A 16,070-nucleotide genomic window follows, 5' to 3' on the forward strand; every position below is an offset into this window, starting at 1 on the left:
GTCAGCAGCAAAAACTACACTCCTTCAAACGCAGCTCAACTTCTGAAGCTGCACGGTGCCATACAAGGCAGACATCGCCAGCTTTACAGAGTAAAAAAAATGGAATAAAAAAAAGGACCAATGTTTCTGTTGGTTGAAGCATTCAATGTGAAAGATACCGCAACAAAAAGCAAGAAAATTCGCACAGAAGTTGAACTGTTTCGCTGCCATGGGGAAACTAGGTTAACCCAAAATGTTTTTCTCAAGAAACTACAGCGCTCATTATTTAATGTAATGCATAAGTGAAAAAGCAGAATGAATTAACTTTTCCCGCATAAAAGTTTTTTTAACGAAATGTATGTGATAAAAAACATACGAATCGCCGAACTCAAGACTGGGGGATAAAACTGAACCAAACTTTTAAAGACATGCTTGTATATACTCAAAAAAATACGTAACAAAACTTTTGAGATATACAAAATGTATTACCCTCTGGTAGCGACTACCTCCGAAAAAAGTTTATTGAACAGGTAATCCACTACAAACATTTTGCTGCGAGCACTACAGTTTGAAGCGCCGAGTTGTGGCCGTGGTTGTTCAGGGCTGGTTTGCGTCGTGCTCGATCTCAGGGTGAACGTCCAACGAATAGGCAGCATCCTCAGACACGCTGCTGCTCCATACATTGATAAAATACTACGGAGACGCAACGGAATCGCATCTGAGATCTTTCGAAGCACGAGCACCACTCCCTGAGGCGGTCATTTTTGCTTCCTACTTTGACACTCGAGAAACATCGGAGTGCATTCGAAAATTCCTGTCTTTCCTGAAAAACTCTAACTGCTTAGAAAACGAAAATATTGTTCTTGTCCATCACGTCCAATGGCGCGGTGTGCCCGTGAGCGGCGAGTAAGGTCTGTAAAGCTGCGTTTAAGCAATCAATAGCGGGCGGCCATTTTTGCTTTCTGCTTTGTCGATCGTGTAACCTCAAAGCGCGTTAAAAATTCTCCACCTGGTTGGAAAAAAGCCAACTGCTTAGATAACAAAAAATTATAATTGCCCTTTTGCAACAGCACTGCTTGTAGGCCTAGTTGGTGCTTGCTAAAAGACATGTTTTTAGCCGCAAGGTAAAACACACACAAAAGGAAGACACAAAAAGACAACACGGCCCGTGTTCTCCTAATGTGTCTTCCGTTTGTGTGTGTTTTAACTTGCGCCTAAACACGTGTCTTATAGTTCTCCTCCTTGACATCCTTATAGCGCAGTTTGTCCGTAAGCGGCGCGGGAGGTCTTGAAAGCGACGTTTCAAGCTATCGTTAGCGGTCTATGTCCAATTGGCGCAGTACCGAAAGAGTTAAGGTGCACAACACCTCATTGGACCAAGCAACTGACCACGCTGGGGCATTCTGTATGGCTTCCGAGGCAAGAGCGCTTGCATCTCCACCAACGGCGGTGTTGAGCGCAAGTTAGCGACGCTTTTAAAAATTCTGTCGTCAGGGGTAAGACGACCATAACTTTGTACATGTTTGAAGGCAATGCATGTGAAGCGAAGAACCATACGCGCGAAAGCAGAAAACCACCCGTTACTTCCCGCGAGCCTCCGTGCCTCTGTCGGAAGCCGCCAAGAAAGGTCAACACGTAACAAACAATCTCGAGTGCTTCCGCAACCATGTAAGCCTAATCCTACACAAGAGGCAGTAGTCGCGCACAAGGCCGCGGCGAGCGGGAGGGGTGGCGTCATAGTAGGTTTGCTTGCCGATGCTAGCGGAATCACGTGACACTTCCACCTAGTCTTTTTTTCCTGCTTCCATGGCGCGGTCAACCGACTCCGTGTTCTCTTGCTGCCAAGCACACTGCACGTCTCTCGCATCACTTGAAACCGTCTTACCCTAAACATCCTCTGCCATCGATAGCATGACCGCACGGCGGTGGGTCCGACACACCAACAGCCTTCAAGCATCCATATGACTGCTATCGCAATAAAATATGATGGAACTGAGCCCAGCTGAAATAGAAGCAAGGAGCATACGTAAAAGCGGAACCCAGGCAAAGGTTTGTGCAGGGGATAAAAGCGCACAAATACAGAATTGAAACAGTGTAACCTCACCATGAATCGTTTTAGAGCACACCTCTTAGGAGGCCGTTCCAGTGGACAGCGTCGGGGCGTTGTCCCTCTGAAGCGAGCGAACGAGCACAGTGAAAGATGAAAGCGGACGCGGAGCGCAGCTGGAGATGAAAGCAGAGAGCGTGAGGAGGAAAGCGGTGGAGGAGGCTGCAGCGAAAGCAGGCGGAGTAAAGCGTAAAGGGCGAGTATGGCGAAAGGATGAGGAGGAAAGAAGAGTGCCGCAAGAGACTACGGGATGGCGCCACAGTATTGTAATCTGCTTGTATGCGCGACCCGAGTTGTGTAGTACTTTCCGGAAGTCATGCGGACCCCAACGATTACACTGCAACCTTAGACTAGCCATGCGCAAAAACTGACGCGATCGAACTGCAGATCAGATTTCCGACGATCACGGACTCTTCTCGCCGCTATCGTTCTGTTTGAGTGCTAATACTTCACAAACGCTTCGCTATGTTTGCAGAGTGCCACACGAGACAGATTGTCTGGGCCAGCCAATACATTGGCAAATAAAAACACGTATAGAGGTGGGTTCCAAATTTTGTTACGGAGAACCATCATCATCGGTGAATCTTTTTGAATATTTTTTCTGCTGGAGTTCTTGTGTTTGTCCAGATTATGATTTCTTCGACATGAAATTAATAAAATAGCAGCATTATATCTTGTTCTGTCTCTCAGCTCAACACTAATTTTTTACTCATTAACGACTTTTGATGTGTAGCACTTCTCAGACGGCGTCTCCGAAGTATCTCCTATCACCCCTGTTTTGTGCGAGCTGATTTCATCTTACGCGTCCAAATTTCCAAATCTCATACACCACTCACTTCTTTGCCATCAACAAACTTCGTTTCCTTCCCTTGCCAACCGTTCAAGCGGTAACTTTAATCGTCCACCGTTCAGACGTCCTCCGCGTTACATTGACTGCCCAGCTCTATCTCTTCATCCTATTGTCGACTAGCACATCAGCTACACCCGTTTGCGCTCTATTCATCGCCGCTGTCTTCTTGTCTGTTAACGTTACGACTGATATCACTGGATCGCTGACAGATGCCTTCGTCCTACAGTGGATATGAATAGACCGATGGTACTTTAACTTCTCAGAATCCTCTGTTGATATACGTGACGGCAGTCAGTTAGCCCTCCACGATCGCTATGAGGTGTTACATTTTTTCTTATTGCCTACCTTAAGTGGTTAGTGCTGCCGGACAGGTGGAGAAGCAAGAAGTTGAACTGAGTACCTGTGGTTTGCACGGTAGGTGCTATTTTTCACTAGCAAAATGTTGAGCTTGAGTGCTGTAATCACTTTATCATTGTAACACATTTATCATTGTAAAGCACTCTTAGATTGGAACTTTACAGCCACTTTGAAATGGAACTACCACGTTTCATCGAACTTCGCCTTATAGAAAAAAAAATCACTGAGGACTTAGAAGTGACAACGCGTCACCTTAGAAAAAAAAAGAAAGTTTTAGCAGCAAGCGCGAATGACCAACCCAGTTTGGATAATAAAGTTCTGTGAATTATTTGAGAAAAAAAAGAAAAGATGTTCGACATTATTTCTACGACACAGCTAGGATGGTTTTAGGCGTCGATGCAAGACGTAACTATATGTTTTTCAGCTTCCTCTTCTCTCCCACACATAACTACAATGAGTATTCAAGGCTACGCTTCCGATAAACCCTTGTTTCTTTTACGGACAATTTTGAACATGGCGCCTCTCACAATCGCATAGTCAAACACATCTATTCGCGCTAATAAACCTGCAGTAGAGCAATACAAGATAGTGACGATAATATATAGAGCACGTTGGAAAGATAATTCAACTTTTTTGCCATCAATTCATAAGCATGGTTGCTACTTAGAGAAATAAATGTTAAACAGACATCCACCTGTCACATATAAAATCACATCAAATATCATGTTCCAGATTGTGTAATTATCTGTATGCCTAGCCTAGTATAAGTGTGAAATCTTTCCAGCGTATTGCGCATTCGTAGCCCCTCACACAGATCTGCCCCAACACCACTTTTGAGTCCGATAAATGATACCTAATATGGCATAAAGAGCTCTCTCAAGCGCGACCATTCCTGGGTCTGATGGACAAATGTACTGCCGAGCTACGCCTCTCTTTCTAAACACTCTGCGCGAGGCTACCTCTAGAGTTTACCTCCGCTTTCGTCATGCTTGGTGGGAAAAGGGTGCCATCTGCGCACGGATCACGTGCTCGATCGGGCTATGGCTCCTTTTCCCTACACAACGAGCAAGCTGCGTGAAAAAGTTTTTGTTGCAAAGATATCAGCGATAACGCTGTAGCATGCTTCCCATTACACCGCGGTTACAGCAAGCCACCCCTTTGATCGTTTTTAAGGTCATTCGACGCCAAATAAGAATATCATGTTTTCTGTATCGCTTGATGCATGAATTACGCTAACTGGCTTATTTGTTTAAAATTAGCTAGCCCTCATGTGCCGGTTAAGGAAAAAATCAGAAGCACAAGGGAGGTAAAACATACCGAGAACGGACACCTATGCCGCGTACACGAAACTTACTTCACTGGTGGTTTGCTATGGATTGATTATTCACACCTCCCGATATATCCTGTATGCAAAATAGGTTGTTTCGCTTAGCCTTGCCAATGTACTGCTTTCCACATAGTCTTTGACTCCTGCTGTTCATTGCTGTGATGCAATGACTCTAATGGCACCGTACAGTGGTTGCATGTAGTGTGTTGTTTAATATGCACATCTGTCAGGACAAGTCAAGCAGCGCACACATATTTTTTTAAAGAAATATGTTATCGCTTCCCAGTAATGAAATCTGGCATGTATAGCATATACGCGTTTTCACGGGGCAAGTTGTTTGTAGTTTTCTAGTTAAAGAGTGGGTGCTCGCCTCCGAAAATGACGTGTTCTTTCTTGCAATCATTGAATATTTTTTGCAGCAAGCACTCTCTATGGAACTTACATGATTAATTGACACTGAAGAGGACATTGAACATGCATGCACGTTGAAAAAAGGGCTGTGGCTTAGCTAAGGTTAAGCCCAGGATGCGAAGCATACTAGCCTTTATTTTAACGCGACAGCGTTAAGGAGCTCGTGTCGCAGAAAAGCCGGTGTCGTCGTCTGCGGCGTTGGCAGTGAGCGATAAATCCCAGCAGGCACTTCATGAATAAAAAGCAACTTGCAAGATGGGCTGGGTGGGAATCGAACCAGGGTCTCCGGAGTGTGAGACGGAGACGTTACCACTGAGCCACGAGTTCGATGTTTCAAAGCGGTACGAAAGCGCCTCTAGAGAACGCGGTGTTGCCTTAGAAACGTGCTGTTTCTAAGGCTCAGGCGTGCGTCGCTTGCTTAGGCGCACATTTCGTTGTCGCGCCGAATGCTGCGTTGCTCGACGCTCACCGCGTCCGATGCGGGGCGCGTAGTCGCTGCGCCGTAGCCCATTCTCTTACACCCATTGGCGGGTCGACGGGAACGCTATCACGTTCCACTCTTGAAGGCGAAGCTTAAGCGTCCGCTTTGCAGCTGTTATGACGTCATATGGTAGCTACGCGGCCACGCGCGGCGCAGCAAGGAAGAGCGTGGTTGTGAGGCTAGTATGCTTCGCATAATATTGACAAGGGCTTTAGGGATGTTGAAAATGAAATGCATTATTCGCGAGGCCTAATGGCTTCCAGATAGCTCAAAAGGCTTTTGAACAGAATTTAGCAGCATGTTACCCACCATCCGAGTACATGATCAGAATCAGAATCAGATTCGTTTTTTATTGATATCATTAGAATGATTACAAGTTGTTAATATTCAGGAGGAGGTCCCGGAGTCAAAGACTGCAATGGGACTTCCTTTACAAAGTGAACGTAATAAAACAAAAGTGCAGAAGTTTTCAACAAATTGTTAAAAAATTACAGGTTGTAGTGTGAATACCATGATTGAAGAATTACATATGCATAAATGTCATGAAAAAAAGCTCTGTAACACAATTCCGTTGACAACTGATGAAGTAACTGCGTAGATGACGTGACGAACACAGTAGAATTTGTTAACTCGAATGTATATGTGATGCAAAAACAGAAACCTCACGGTATGGCAATGAAAATGAAATGAAGGGACCCTGAAAGAATGCTTATGAGTATGGACTAGGCATCAGTATTCGAGATAATGTAATCTTTTAGTTGTTTCTTGAATTCATGAATTTTAAGTGTTTTTATGTAAATTGGTAGTGCGTTCCAGAATGCGATAGATGAAAAATGGACGCTCTGTTTGCCATAATTAGTATTGATTTTAGGTAAAATGAAATTCCTATTCATTGCAAACCTGGTAATATTAGTATTTAATAGAGAAGACTGTGGTACCAAGCTATCGCATCGTGTGTAATTTATTTGACGGAACAAAAAGGTACCTAGATTATATTTAACGAGTTGTGTGACTGTAAGAATGTGATTATTTCGTAAAAGATATGAGGCGTTGTTATTATATGGGCTAAATGTAATTATCCTAATAGCCTGATTGTGTAGAATTTGCGATGAGTTTAAATGGGTTACGTAAGTGTTTCCCCAGCAAGTAACGCAGTAATCAATGTGAGAATGAACGAATGAAAAGTATATAGATAGTAATATTTGATGGTCAAATATGTTTCGTGCTTTTAGATGTAGCCTAATCCCGTAGGTAATCTTCTGTTTTAGTTTGGTTATGTGTTCAGTTTATTTAGGATGTTTGTCTGCTTCTATGCCAAGATAATTGCATAAAAAACTTGCCGGGATAGGACTTCCGCCCAATAAGATAGGAGGAATGAAGTAAAGTGTTCGTTGGTGGGAAGTGAATACAACAAATTTTGTTTTAGACGGGTTTATCTGTAGCTGGTTAGTTTGGCACCACTCCATCAGGCTGTCTAAGTCGCTAATAAGGTTAGATACTAAGGTTGTAATACATCTATTGCAATTAATAATAGTAGTATCATCTGCATAAAGTATACATTTTGAAAAGGACAGGCAGTTAGGCAGATCATTCACGTATAGTAAAAACAAAAGCGGATCCAATATGGAACCCTGGGGCGCACCAATATTAGTGAACATGGTTTTAGAATGAACGGCTGAAATGGTTACTACTTGCATTTTGTCTGTTAAGTAATTTTGTAGTAACAAGAGCGCTGGGCCGGTGATTCTCAATGATTCAAGCTTACGAAATAAGATGCGGTGACTTACTTTCTCAAACGCTTTGCTTAAATCTACAAACACTGACGCTGCATAATTCCCTTCATCGATAGCTAGTTTTAGTTGATCGGTTAGCGCAACGAGAGCCAGTTCGGTCGAGTAACCCGAGCGAAAGCCGTATTGGAATGGTGAGAAAATGTTAAATTTTGTAAGGTAATTAGTTAAACGTTTTTCTATTAGCTTTTCGATTACCTTACTAAAGAATGGTAATACACAGATGAGGCGATAATTGGAAAATAAAGAGCGGTCACCTTTCTTAAAAATTGGGGTGATCTTGCCTTGTTTTAGCTCTTATGGGAAACTGCCTGATTTAAACATGACGTTGTTTATGTCTGCAAGGACATCACTTATTAGGGGTGCAATTCTTTTTATATGGGAAGGGTGTAATTTATCGATGCCCGCGCCGGTTATTTTCATGTTGTTTATAATGTTTCGAACTTCCTGAGATGTAGTTGGAAATAAGAAAGAATGTGGCAGGCGCTGGGGCACGGGATTGTCATGCGCAGGTGGCTGTAGCTCGCTGCTAAAGAAGAAATCAGCAAACGCATCAGCTATTTCTTTGGCGGTCTTGTATACCATACCCTGATATGCAATTTCTGTTATAGCTTCGCGATTATTTGCCCTGTTTAAGAAGGAGTTAACAATTTGCCATTTCTTTTTTTACGTTTTTACCGCATTCCAAAATTTTCCTTTCGTACCATGTTTTTTTAGCTTTTTTCAATGTGGCAGAAAGCTGGTTAGAAAACTTTTTGTTCTGGATGGCTAAATTCTTGGTAAATGGTTGTCGTTTGGTTTTCTTATAAAGTTTATCCTTTTTGCGCATTACAGCTAAGAGCTTATCTGTTATCCATGGATTTTGAGGGGACGCGTACTTCTTGCATTTAACTTGAACGGAATGACGATCAACACATGACTTAAGCATAGAGAAAAACAGTGCAAATACTTTTTGTGCATCATTTGTAGAAAAGATGGGGGACCAGTCAAGGTTCGACACGGCGTCAAGGAATGATTGTTTGTCTAATATAAACTTCGTGTACGTGATTTTTTCGCAGCCATGAGTATAGTGAAAATTTAGAAATATAGGATAGTGATCAGTTATGTCGGCCATCATAACACCTGCGTCTGGTGGATATTCCAAATTTGATAATGCATGGTAAATTATTGTACCTATGGGGTGGTTAGCACATCGTGTCGGTATCTTAATTAAACATTCATAACCAAAGCTGTTAAAACAATCAGACTAATGCAAAGCATTAGTAGACGTGCTATCGGCGAGGTTAATGTTGATGTCACCTTTAATTATTACATTTTTGTTTTCATCTGCTAGCAGTCCCATGACTTTATGGAGAGCAGTACAGAAGTCTGTTGCTGATGACGAGGGTGAACGATATATGCAACCAATTATTAGGTCTTTGTTGTCTATGTTGAGGAAGTCATTTTTAAGTTCAATCCAAACGTCTTCACAATTAGTTACATTAAGTTTAAGATCGTTCCTTCGGTTGTAAGTAATATCTGAATAGATATACAGCGCTGCGCCGCCATGGTTGCTGAACGGACGATTGGAGTATTCAGGAACAAAACTAGAAAAACTGAAAAGGTGTTTATCATGGTCGCTCAACCAAGTTTCAGATACTCCGATGATTGAAAATGGGAAGGTGAATGAAGAAACGAGATAGGAGAATTCATCGAAGTGCTTGCGCAGAGTGCGCGCATTCAAGTGCAAGACAGATCGCTGATGATTTGAAAGAAGATTGTTTAACTGGTTAGCTGTGAGATAGGTCGAAATTGTGAGACTTGCCTACGGGACAGGCGTGGCGCAGAGGTGGATTAGAGTTAGGTTATCACTGAAAGGTCGGATTCGGTTGCCATGCGAAAGACGCGGCTTTTAGTTGTTTTCCGGGCCTTGATTTGACAGTTTTCTGTCCACAAAAATCTCCAGTTCTTCGTTCTTTTTTCAGACCCAAGGCATTGGAAAAGAGAGCTTTGTTTTCAAGTGTTAAATGTTCATTAACGAAGACAGGGTTCTCTTTTGCTGTTGCGAGGCCGATATCACTCAGGCAGAGTCTAGCTTTTCGTGCTTTCACGACGAACTCGGCTTTCTTCGTTCTCGAGCAGAAGCGAGCGATGATGTTTTTATGTTCTGTTTTAGTAGGAACACGATGAACAACGTCGAGGTCACTGGCCGTTACTGGGCAACCATTTTTGTTGCCAATCGTTTGTATGAATGTCACACAGTCCTCTCCTTGCGTGCAAGGGATGCCCTTAATCTCGACGTTGTTTAATCGAGAATATTGCTCCAGTTCGCCAACTTTCTTTGTGAGAGTGTTGTTGTTTGCTTGTAAAGATTTGTTTTCGGATTTCAGCTCTTTGTTTTCGGCGCTCAGCTTTTCGACGAGTTTGCTTAGAAATTCTACGCTAGTTTCCAAGCTATCAGTTCTTTGCTTAAGTTCTACGACGTCTATGCCCGAATTGCTCGCCCTCAGCAGAAATTTCCCAAAAATGTCATCAAGAAGTTTTTCGCTTACGTTTCCAAGCTTGGATTCAATCTGATGAATTATTTTGGCAAGCTCCGCATTTGTAGGCATTGTTCACAGACCACACCCGGAAGGCCGCACGAGACGACGCAATAATATTTGAGGTTTTACGTGCCAAAACCACTTTCTGATTATGAGGCACGCCGTAGTGGGGGACTCCGGAAATTTTGACCACCTGGGGTTCTTTAACGTGCACCTAAATCTAAGTACACGGGTGTTTTTGCATTTCGCCCCCTTCGAAATGCGGCCGCCGTGGCCGGGATTCGATGCCGCGACCTCGTGCTCAGCAGCCTAACACCATAGCCACTGAGCAACCACGGCGGGTAGACGACGCAAGCTAGGCAGTACAAGTTAACACAAGTTCAGCAGCAATGTTTGGCAGCGGCTGCAGCAATATTGGAATCACAAATGACAACGATACATACGCATATGACTAACCTGCGGGTACAAAGAACGTTGGTCAGTCTGTGTTCCTGTTACCACAACCGCTGCCAGAATAAGGTGCCAGTACCGCTGCGCCTCCTTATATCCTTTTCTCACGGTGGGCTGGTGGCGCAAGCGCAACGCTGGTTCCGATGGCACCGAATATTCTTGAATGGCGCAGCTGCTGTAGGCCGGGCGGACACACATGGAAGCAGATGGCGGTACGTTGGTCACGGGGAGTGGAAGACGACCACACAAGCCTGCGGATACAAAGAACGTTGGTCAGTCTGTGTTCCTGTTGCCACAACCGCTGCCAGAATAAGGTGCCGGTACCGCTGCGCCTCCTTATCAATCCTTTTCTCACGGTGGGCTGATGATGCTTCAGGGATTTTTTTTATCTTTAAGGTTTCGAGGGCTTCTCACGTTAAGCATGCGAGGCGTTCATGGAATGCCCACAAGAGGGCTGGTGGGACTCTGATTAGAGAGAAGTGTATATGTTACATATGCTGTGATGTGCATGAGACGTTATTTACATCAGTGGCGTATTTGTGCGACCGATGTCCGCCAATGGAGCCAAACATTGCATATTCTTTACCTAAAGGCTACGTTACATAGCCCAAAAAGATGCCCTGCGTGGCTGCAGAATATCTTTTTAATGGGCGTGTGAAATTTTATGCGGCGCATGCTGCGCAAGCACAGTTGTAATAACTCCCGTCAATAGCTTGGGCCTTTTCACCAAGAAGTAGAAGAAAAAATCATCTTTCGTAGTGACTCTTGCGTAAACATAGCATATGCCTATTCTGCGTTGCCGTAAGAATTGTGGCGTTTCGTTCTCTCCGAGATCTGGCAACGTACGGCTGTAGCAGAATACACACATCTTCAACTGTACCTGCAGTTTCTGAGGCTGAACGATGCCATGCAAAGGGAGATATCACCAGCTATACTAAGGCAAAGAAAGAGAAAAAGAATCAAGCAAAAAAAAAACATAAAAGAAGAACCGCTGTTTCGCTTGGATGAAGCATTCAAATTGATAGCAAGGTTATGTGTTGCGCTTGAGTTCCTCATGCTGGGTTCTAACATTAGGTGAGGGCCACATGTCACAACGCTTGCGCGAGGACGAAAGCCGGCAGTGGTGTTGCGCGCGTTGCGCCTCGGTGGTGCATCAGACGAGACCGATGGAAAACCGTTGGCGGTTGTCAGCGCTAGAAGAAATAAATAGACACAAGTAGCTTGACACCGTAGATCTGTCCAAACGGGTACGGTGAGGGTACGGTCCATGGTGGGAAGAATACCCTACACTCGCGAACAAAATTTTCGGGCTGTGCAGGAAAATCTACGGAGGCAAATCACGCACGAGTGAGAACGCTTCTGAAAGAGTCGCGCGTTATGATGCACGTTAATTTAGACTGGGAAACAGAAAATAATAACACTTTATTGGAAACAGTCAAATCTAACAGAAAACATCACTGCTTGTAAAGGTTCACTTATTTTGCGGCTCCTCCACTCCGCGTCTGATCAAACGCGCAATCTTCGCGCGTGGAAGCTGCGTTGATTCAGCGTCTGTTGCAAGCAAGCATAAGCACTGGCAAACGCTGCCGGACTACTTGGCGCAGTAACACACGCGCTGCAGTCACGCGCCCATAGCTTTCCCTTCATAGCCACAGAAATAATTCCGCGACTATAGGAGGGCGCTTCACGTGATCATCTTTAAGCCTAGTCATAAAAATAATATAGAGGGGCAGTGTGCCTTAGTCTTGTGATTGCCAAGTGGTAGTTTCTAGTCTCCTTCCTTTGGTTGCATTTGAGGCGGGCATTTCGGAACACACTCTTACCTCTCAACTCGACCAAGGGCCTTAATTAAACGTTTACCATGAGGCCACCCCACCCATTCATCAGTGCCTATCTCCAGTACAACGCAGCGTTGACACCTTCTGTTGACGAGTCCGCAAAACTCCCCTCTATATGCACCTGACAGCCTGAAATATTGATGAAAAAGGCCAACGACGAATGCTACCGAGGAACAGCGGCGAGTTTGGATTATTCGGCGTGCTATACCGTCACCTATTCCTTACTATCGGAAGTGGAGGGCGGCGAAACGATGCCATATCATGGGCGGGATATTGCGACCGAATCGACGATTAGGACTCGCCGCAGTAGAGTCATCATAATCCATAGTCAAGTCGCCTAGGGGAGACGACGTTACTAAAAGCGGAGACATTTCGTGCAGTGAGGCTGACATGTCAAGATGTGAACACAGACGTGTAATATGGTCCTGCATGGAGTGGGCTTCAGTAACTGCAGCCACTGTAACTAATGTTTAAAAAAAAACTTTTTCTTTCATGCCTACTACCAAGCGTATTCGTTGTTGGAATTGGTGGATTTGTGGCCTAAGGACACCTCGACCAGCAGCAAGGAGCACATGGCCGGCGAGACCAAAGAATGCTGAGGTTGTTGAAAGTTCAAACGCTTGACACAGTCAAGTCATTGTTAAGCCAGTCAGGTAAAGCGCCGAACCTCCACACGTTACACAGGTGTGCGTGGTGGTTCAAAGTGAACAAGAGCAGTGCCAAAATAGCAAGCAAATACACACCGCAGTTTAAGGTGCACAACAGCTGATTTGACCAACCACGAGAGCACGCTCGGGCATTCTGAATGGGTTTCTTGGCGAGGGCGCTGGCAACTCCACTAAACGGTCGTGTATTAAGCGCACCTGACCGACGCTATTAACACTCCTTTCTTCAATGGTCAGGCGCCCAAGACTTCATCCATGCTCCAAGGCAACGCATTTGAAGCGAAGAACGACGCGCGCGGTTGCATAAAACCAGTCCTTACTTTCCACGTGCTTCCATGGCTGTGATTACAGGTGCCAGTAAAGGTGGCCAGGGACCAAACAATCTCGAATGGTTTTTGGCGAAAGGCTGACGATGCAAGTTCTTCGCACCAGCTAATTTCTTGCCTTATAAAACTGCGTTCCCCTCGTTTGGCAACCGTTCGCTAACTCTAATAGTCCACTGTTAATATGGCCTCCGTATTACATAGACTGGCGAGCTCCATCTCTTCCTCTTATTGTCGAGAAAAAGATCGGCGACGCCTGTCTTCTCTCGCGACCCCGCCGCTGTCGTGTCTCTAAACGTTACGCCTGATATCGCTGGATCGGTCGGAGACGCCTTTGTGGTACAGTGGACATGAAAGACTGATAATATATCAGACTCCTGTGTAGATATACGTGATGGTAGTCAGTTACCTTTGAATGAGAGCTATAAGGTGTCACATTTTCCCTTGTTCCATTTCCTTAAGTTGTAAGTGCTGCCGGTTGAAACTGGAAAAGCTAGAAGTTGCTCTGGATAGCGCTGGTTATCACTGTAGGTGGTATTTCTCTCGAGCAAGATGTCCAGCTTTTGTGCTGTAATCACTTTACCATTGTAACTAATTTATCATTCCAAAACACTCTTACATTGTAATGTATTGCCAATCTGAAAACGAGCTTACACGTTTGAGACAACTCCGCGTTATAAAAATGAATTTACGGCTGATTTAGTGGTGTTAACGCATCGTCTTAGAAAAGGAGTTGCTTTAACACCGAGTGCGAATGCGCTAACCAGTCGGAGTCTAAATGTTCTCTGAACTACTTCAGAAAAATGTAAAGGAAAAGATGGTCGACATTGCTTCTACGACCTGCCTTGGACGATTACTGAGCGTCGATGCAACACGAAACAAAATTTATGATGAGATCAAGTTTTATCACATTTCTTTTAGCTTCACTTTTTCTCGCACGCGTAACGACAACGACTTGTGAAGGCTGCGTTACGATAAATCTAATTTAACCACAGTTTCGGACAAAATAGAGAGAAAGAGAGAGAGGGAGAGAGAGACAAATGAGAATTAATGGTGTGGAGGTTAGCCACTGTAAGAACCGGTGGGCTACCCCTGTGATGTGGAAAAGGGCAAAGGGAATAAAAGCAGAAAGAAGAGAAAAAAAACGAGTTTTGGACAAAGCGACTGCCACAACCACCAAGACGACCGCCTCGATTCATGCTAATAAATCTGCAGTATTCAAAATGTAAGCGACACTGCGAATTGACGTTAATGAACGAAGCATGTGGCAAGAGAATATTTTTAAATTAGTTTATAGGAACTGTGGCAAGTAAAAGAAAATCTACACCAGACATCCGCCTGTAGAAGAACGGGAATTGTTAAAAGACGGGGTGACGCAAGGATTCCTCTCTTCTCCCTGACCTAAGCAACACAGTGTGTGTGTCGGACGGAGAAACAGAAAGAGAAGGAAAAGAACAAAATGAACGAGAAAAAAATGTCCAGGAATTCTTGCCATCCCAGTGACTTATGATGAAATACAGCGGCCAAAAGGATTGATAAAAGACCGTCACGCAGGTTTTTGAAACGTCTCAAATATTTTCCTTTGACATGCAGTAAAACATCACTCAATGGAAGACAAGCAAAAGAAGAGCACACGGACAAGTGAAAAAACTACGGATATTCTGAGAATTGTTTACTACTGCGTAAGCATTGTTTGGTTGGTCTACAAGTTCATTTTCGCTAAGTTTTCCTTTCTTCATTTCCCAACCATATGCACGTCTAACCATGGCGGATGCGGTGGCGAACAATGCTTACACTCTAGTAGACAATTGTCAAGGCTTCTCGCCCCATCGGTCCTCTTCAATGCAATCGCACTAATTGAGCAAGAACACCGGGAACGAGCGCCCATCGACGGAGCAGAGAGGGCGAAGGGGAACACCAGCTGCTGCAGCAGCATGAGAGGCGTTGCGTGAGGGCACAGTGCATTTCCGTGTCATCCTCGCTGTCGCTCTCACAAGGATTCGTTGTGATCTGCGCGTTCCTTGTCCACGCAACCTCTTGTCTGCGTTCTCATTGCGCCTCGGTTAGGTGCACTAAAAACGCGCCAAGGGGCTCAACGCGTTCGTTTGCCCACGAGATGTTCGTAACTCTAAGAACGCTCTGGAGCGTTCATAATCAGATCAAGGTTTGGGCCCCGTTATTTGACCCTCGATAATTTAACCTTTAATACTTTTCGTTTTGTTCAGTCTGCTCGTGAGCACGGACTTCAGAGGGCAGAAATGTCGCTAGCAAGAATGTTCGTTTCGAGGTACCTTGGTAAATATGCCTTAACACTGCTCGTATATTCGTAACGTATATTGCAAAATAATCATATTAATAATATTATGCTACAGGATAAACTCTCCACCTTCATACAGGGTTCCTTTTAGATTTCATGAAAGCAGTTTACGATAAAGGATTCATTTTAGTACTCATCTTTGCTGACAAGCGCAATATTGCGCTACGCAAAGTGCAGACGCAAATTAGCAATACTTAATATAAGTAAAAAAAACAAGGTCACATTACAATGGTTACTTTTCTTTGCCGCAATATTCGTTCCGCATCTTGTTACTACATCTTAGTTAACACAAATGCTTTTTTTTCTTTTTTAGATGTGCCACTTTTGATCTACCACACCAGTTCCATTTGTGACTACCTAAATTCTTCGGGCCAATGCTCAAAATACGATTTGATCGGAAAGAAGCTGAAGTCGAAAATAACAAGAAAATAATAAAATAAAAAGAAACAGCAATAAAATAGAAGAATAAATCCGAAAATGCTACCATATGCCAGTTGCCCAACTCACGCCGTTGCGCAAATAGCGCTTGAAAGGAAAAAGATGTCCGAGCTCCTGACAAGCGGAGAACGAACTGGAGATAGAGTGAGAAACAGACAGACAGACAGACAGACAGACAGACAGACAGACAGACAGACAGACAGACAGACAGACAG

The 16,070-nt window shown here is 44.1% G+C and overlaps 1 long non-coding RNA gene across 1 annotated transcript in view; it reads left to right on the plus strand.

Moving 5' to 3' along the window:
* The window catches only part of LOC139051859 (uncharacterized), a 110,217-nt gene extending 94,379 nt beyond the window's left edge, over positions 1-15,838 (plus strand). The window contains exons 2-3 of the long non-coding RNA XR_011509586.1: positions 10,447-10,588; positions 15,731-15,838. This is a non-coding gene — a long non-coding RNA (uncharacterized lncRNA). The remainder of the gene's footprint in view (positions 1-10,446; positions 10,589-15,730) is intronic.
* Positions 15,839-16,070: the final 232 nt, after the last annotated feature.

The sequence above is a fragment of the Dermacentor albipictus genome, unplaced genomic scaffold (assembly GCF_038994185.2).
Source record: "Dermacentor albipictus isolate Rhodes 1998 colony unplaced genomic scaffold, USDA_Dalb.pri_finalv2 scaffold_15, whole genome shotgun sequence".
NCBI lineage: Eukaryota > Metazoa > Arthropoda > Arachnida > Ixodida > Ixodidae > Dermacentor > Dermacentor albipictus.